Genomic DNA, 6,104 nt, shown 5'->3' on the forward strand with positions numbered 1-6,104 from the left:
TTTCTTATTTTTTATATTTTAAAATTTTATTTTATTTAATAAAAAAGAAAAGAAAAAATAATAAAGAATTACAAGGAAAAAAAATGCATAGAAAACAAAAACTATAAAAAAATTTGTCACGATAAATATATACAATTTTTTATGATAAACACAGATTTTTTATTAGAAAGGTAATATTATCTAACACCATCAAAATCCGGTCAGTAATGGAGAAAGATAACATTACAATAGAGGTTTACAACAACAAAATTTATCTCACTCGGTGAATAGATTACACATATAGAGAATGAATTTTTTATTTTTTTTCATTTAATTATTGTTTTAAAATATGATCTCTCATTAATTATTTAACATGTTTAAATTTATATTGGATTATTTATATGTAGATTTTATTTTACTATCTCATTAAAATTTTTTTGTCTTTTTTTATCTTTAATTATTAGTCTATCTTTCATCTGATTTATCGTTCTAAGCTCACATGGTCAGTTTGTCATTTTTCTGCATATTCAGATCACCTAAGACGAAATAATTTTACTATCTTTTAATAATTGATGTCATTCTAACTTTCTCTTTCATGTCTTTGTTCATTATTATATTATACATTCATTGTGGTCATCACTATCTATTTAAGCATCTTTATTGCAACAACCAAAGTTTATGTTAATGTTCATCCTTCATTGTGTTAGTAAATAAGCTTATGACATTTAAGAGGGGTGAATTGAGTATCCAAAAATCATAATAAATTTTCAGACAAATTAAACAAATTTAAAATGAATATGTGAATAGCTTTGTATTAGTATTTTTTTGAAGGACTTGCAAACGAACTCTAAACACTTATAAGGTTCTCTACTTTTTACAATATTTTATAAATTAAGTAATAGTGAAAATAAAAAAGTTAAAGAGTTGAGAGAAATAAAAATGTCGATATATGCTAGTTCGATCACTTCTCTTGTATCCGACGTCCAATCTTCTCTCACCAGTATTTTTGGAAATGTTTCATTATAATACCAAATTTTAAATGTGCTTGCTAAATCGCAACAAAGAGCACTTTGTATACGTCTGGTAAGAATCGAGTCGCTTAATTAAATAATTTAATTGTTTAAAATAGGAATTTGGTTTTTTACACCTTACTTCTGACGTTCATAACTTTCTCTAAAAAAATTCCAATTTCTCTTATCATTATACCATTTTAAAGCTCTCACAACCATCTCCAATTTGAAATAAATTTTACTCAATTCCAAACTCTGAGGACCAAGTTATAGCCTGCTGAAGTTGGTTAAAAATAAGATTTTACCAAATTTGTCAAAATCTCAAAATTCCAAAACCTCTCAAACCAAACTAATTTAATCACAGCCCTAACAATACCAAAACAACCCAAAATACCATACCAAACATTCTTCAACCATTTCTCAATCATTCAATCATCTAAATCGTTCAACTCTCACCTCATCCAACTCATTCAATGTAAGAACCATAATTAATTAACCGCTTAAGTAAAACAAATTAATTTCCCAAAATAGCATTTAAAAATTTAGAATTTTAATTAAAAAATTTAAATATGATTTTTGGACTTAATAGATTTTTCTGAGTTGAAAAATATAATTTTTTGTAAAAAATTACATAAAAATACGTACCAGTGAGATTGTGTTAAAGTTGTTGATATTGGAATCTTGATGTAGAAATTGTGAAATTGTTGAGTTTACGAAGGATGACTTGATTAAAGTAGATGTTGAATTGATTGAATTGTAATGAAGAGGTAAAATATAGTATTTGGTAGTGTTTTGTGGTGAAATTAAGTAGGCTTTGATTTTGTTTGATTGTGAGTTTTGAAAGTTTGAGAATCTAGCTAACTTTTGGTAAAAATCAAAAGAGTAAAGTATCGTTTTTGTCCCCAACGTTTGGGATAAGTCCTATTTGTGTCCCTAACGTTTAAATCGTTCTATTTGTATCCCTAACGTTTATAAAAGTGATTCAATGTTATCCTACTATCAATTATACTAACAAATCAGATTATATTTTTCAATTATTCTCACTTGAATGTATTCATTCTCAATTAGATCTCACTTGGATGTGTTCGATTTTAATATTATACCCACTCTTTGTGTTTAGATTCAATTATGTCCCTAGAAAAGTGAATTATGTAAATGTTGTAGGAATTAGTTTCAACTTTTGATGAGCTATTTTTCGGAGTGGATCATCAATTCTATCCCAGACATTTGTATTCTAACTTCAAGAAGAGATTTTTAAAACTCAAACTAAAGCGTTCATGATGTGTAATTGACGGCAGGATAACATTGAATCACTTTTACAAACGTTAGGGATACAATTAGGACAATTTAAACGTTAGGGACACAAATAGGATTTACCCCAAACGTTAGAGACAAAAATGATACTTTACTCAAATCAAAATTTTAGTGAACTTTGGCGGATTATAACTTGAAACTTAGTTTTCAAAATTGGTTGAAATTTATCTTAAATTAAAGTTCATTTAAAGATCTTTAAATTGATATAAAGTTTGAGGAAAAATAGAATTTTGTAGAAGAAGTTATGAACGTTTAAAGTTTGGTATTTAAAACTAATTTCTGCAACTTTACAGAATTTTGTAAATCTGGGATGGCATGCATATGCGGATGGGCCAAAAGCAGGGATGCGTACGCGGCCTCCTGCCCATACGCGGGTGATGGTTTCTGTCCAGCACCCCGCGTACACGACTCATGAATGCGTACGCCTGATGGTCCAAAACTGAAGTGTGCGTACGCACACTTGGGCATGCGTATGCACGGATCCTGTTTTGCTGAAAAATGATTTTTTTTTTTCATTTTTAAGGGGTTCTCTTACTTTCTACACTTTCTTAAATTGCTGTTTGAGATGGCTACCTAGTATTTAGGCTCTAAGGCCATTAGAGATGAGTTAGTTTGTTGAATTTAGTAATTTTCTATCATGAATTAGAAAACAGAGCCTTAGATTTCTAGAGTACTGAGGATGGATTAGTTGTGTGGGTTGGAAGGGTATTGTATGGATGATGAGTATGATGAGCTGTGGGAATGTGAATTGATAATATTGTGGTGAGTCTGGGACTCAAAGAATAATGATGAATCTATGAATATTGAAAGTGATCACTGAGGAATATGGATATACTGTTTATTACTGGTATTGCTGAGAAGCTATGCGCCTGGCAAGAATGGTTGGTTAATCTCGCTTGTCAAGGTTGCGACGACAGCGTAAGGGCAGTGGTTAGTTCCGCTTACGTTGAGACGTGAGATCTGTGGCTGAGTATCCCGCTCGCATCCTTTCGGAATTATAAGAGTGTGCGCGGACACTATATCCCTGGACCGTGTGCCGGGCACGATATCCCTGGGGGTACCCATTTTATTCGTGACTGAAAGGCAACATCTCCATAGAGATGTGTCGGGTTGGCAGTTGAACCAACAATGTGATATCACAGCCAATATGGCAGGCATTCATCATGTGCATCTTCTATATGGTTGCTTCCTTTGTTTACTTTCATAATATGCCTAATTGTATAACATGCTTAATTGCTTTTTGATTTACCTGCTATACTTGATAATTACTTGTACTTTACTTGTATGAATTATTTGTGTTTTCTACTGGGATTGAGGAGGTTCGGTAAGCGGTGACGATGGGATCGCATGGCGGTTAGGCTGGTGAAGGCTGTGGGACAGCGGTGTAAATGTTAGACTAGAAATCCCCTAAATTAGATTACCTCATTTTATTATGATTTTAAAGTTATGGTTTTAAATTTAGTTATGATTTAAGTTTGAATCTTATGATTGATATGAAGTTCTAGGATTGCCTCTAGCGTCCCGGAGTCTTATATCTTACCATACTGAGAACCTCCGGTTCTTATACCATATTCTTTTGTTGTTTTTCAGATGCAGGTCGTAACCTACCTCGGTAAGTTACGAGATGGTGACAGAGCTGAGAATCTTGATTATCTTTTGGAATCTTTTGATTACTTCTGTTTTTAGTACTCTCGCTTTTGTATCTTTATTTGCCTTAGAGGCTAACTTTGAGAGAGATATGTTGTACACTGTTTTAACTTTCAAAATTCTATATGTCTGTATATAACTAGTCGGCCTAAACTCTGCGGGCCGAGGCTAGTATATTATGATTATTATACTCTTATATATACTTATGCTTTATTATCTTGTATATATACCTTGTACCTTTATGCTTTTAGCTTCGTGTGAACGTTTGCGCTTTTGAAACTCTGTTTTTGAGCTTATTTCTTCATTAGGCTTCTAGAATTACTATTTCTTTCTATATATATTATTGTATAAGCCTTAGAATTATCGTGACCTTTAGTTATCCTTTGCTTTATAGCATGAGGTAATAAGGCTTAGAGTAATTAGGGTGTTACACGTCTCACATAATTTATCACCATTCGTATATTAAGTTATTCAACTTAGAAACACTAGCTAGCTCTAGGAATTTGAAGCAATTCCAACTTTAAGTATGTTTTACTTGAGTACTTAACATACCTCTTCGATATCCTTTCTAATTACAGTGTATAGCAAGTCTCGCACTATGAAAAATTACACTCCAAATCACTCAAACAAAAAAAGATATACAATTCTTCTTTCACAATGAATAGAAAGCAAAAATTTGAAAATTTTTTTAGGAAGAATATGTGTTTAAAAATAAGTTTAATGAACCAAATTTTGAATAGGAAAAACAACAATTTGTACTCATGAACTTTACGAACGTTGACAAAAGTATCCATTAAAGAAAGAAACTAATGTTATACCCATGAAAGATGAGTTCCGTACGACAAAAATATCCAAATCCTAATTTTTTGTTGACTTTTTAATAGAATACTCAAATTACCCCTACCTTTTATCTTCAACCTCAACTCCACACCATCTCTACTTTCTCTCCAAATTCCAACGCCTCCGAAGTCTCCAAAAATAACAATACAAGACTTAAATGTAAGGCACAATTAATTCAAATATATTGTACAAGTATTAGAATGAGAATGAGAATTACCTTCTCATGCGAGGATAGGAATTGGAGACGAGGACAAAATCGATAATTAGGGCATCGACTCGAACTTTGCGCTTGTCAAGGCCTTTGTAGGAGGAGAAGAAGAAAGAGTTCCTGCTACCATGGCCCGTTGGAGATGGCGAACATCGTTCAATAGAGCTATGTCAGTTTCTACCATGGAAGGAGAGCTCCTCTGGCAAGGGCAAGGGCTGAGGAGCAACAGTTTCGGCGAAGAAGTGGAAGATGAGGGTTGAGATCGTATATAGGTGCGGTCATTGATGCTTACAGAACGACCCATGAGAACAATGGCGTAAGAGTCATCGTCGTCCAGATTATCATCTTGCAAGTCCTCCCTTTTGAGACAAATCTTAATACCAAGTCTCTCAGAGAGCTTAGGAGTGAGCTGAAGAGGTAAGACCCAAAGACGTGGTGGAGACACTGACAACAACGGATCTTCAACGGCAGAGGAAGAGGGAGTTGTGGTGATTTCATTGGCGACAGCTGAGTGTGGGTTGGTGAGGATGGCGGCGATAAAGTAGCGGGGGTGGTGACGGAGGGGTTGTTTCTGGAGGACGGAGGAGCTGGAGATGATAGGATTTAGGAAAAAAAGAAATAGTGTGAAGTTGAGGTTAAAGATAAAGAAGTAATTTAAAAATTCTATTAAAAGGTTAACAAAAAATTAGAATTTAAATATTTTTGTCATATGAAATCTATTTTTTTATGAATATAATGTTAATTTTTCTTTTTACGGATATTTTTATCAACATTCACAAAATTTATGAATACAAATAATTGTGTTTTCCTTTTGAATATCTCTCAAATTTAGACAAAAATTCACTTTGAAATGTATAGAAATTGATATGAAACCTTAAGAATATTTAGAAGAAGGACTAAATATCCTATAAGGCTTCAACACATGAATTTATAGCTATGTGACACCTAAGAGACGTTGCATACTTGCATGATTAACGAAAATGAGCTATTTTATCAAAACTATCCGTTAACAACTTTTTTATCATAGAAATTAAAGAATAGATTCTTTCATCAAGCAACTGATTCTGTACTAGCCGTTATAAGAAAATTTTGAATTTTCAAATGAA

Source organism: Arachis ipaensis, chromosome B06 (genome assembly GCF_000816755.2).
Source record: "Arachis ipaensis cultivar K30076 chromosome B06, Araip1.1, whole genome shotgun sequence".
NCBI classification, from domain to species: Eukaryota; Viridiplantae; Streptophyta; class Magnoliopsida; order Fabales; family Fabaceae; genus Arachis; species Arachis ipaensis.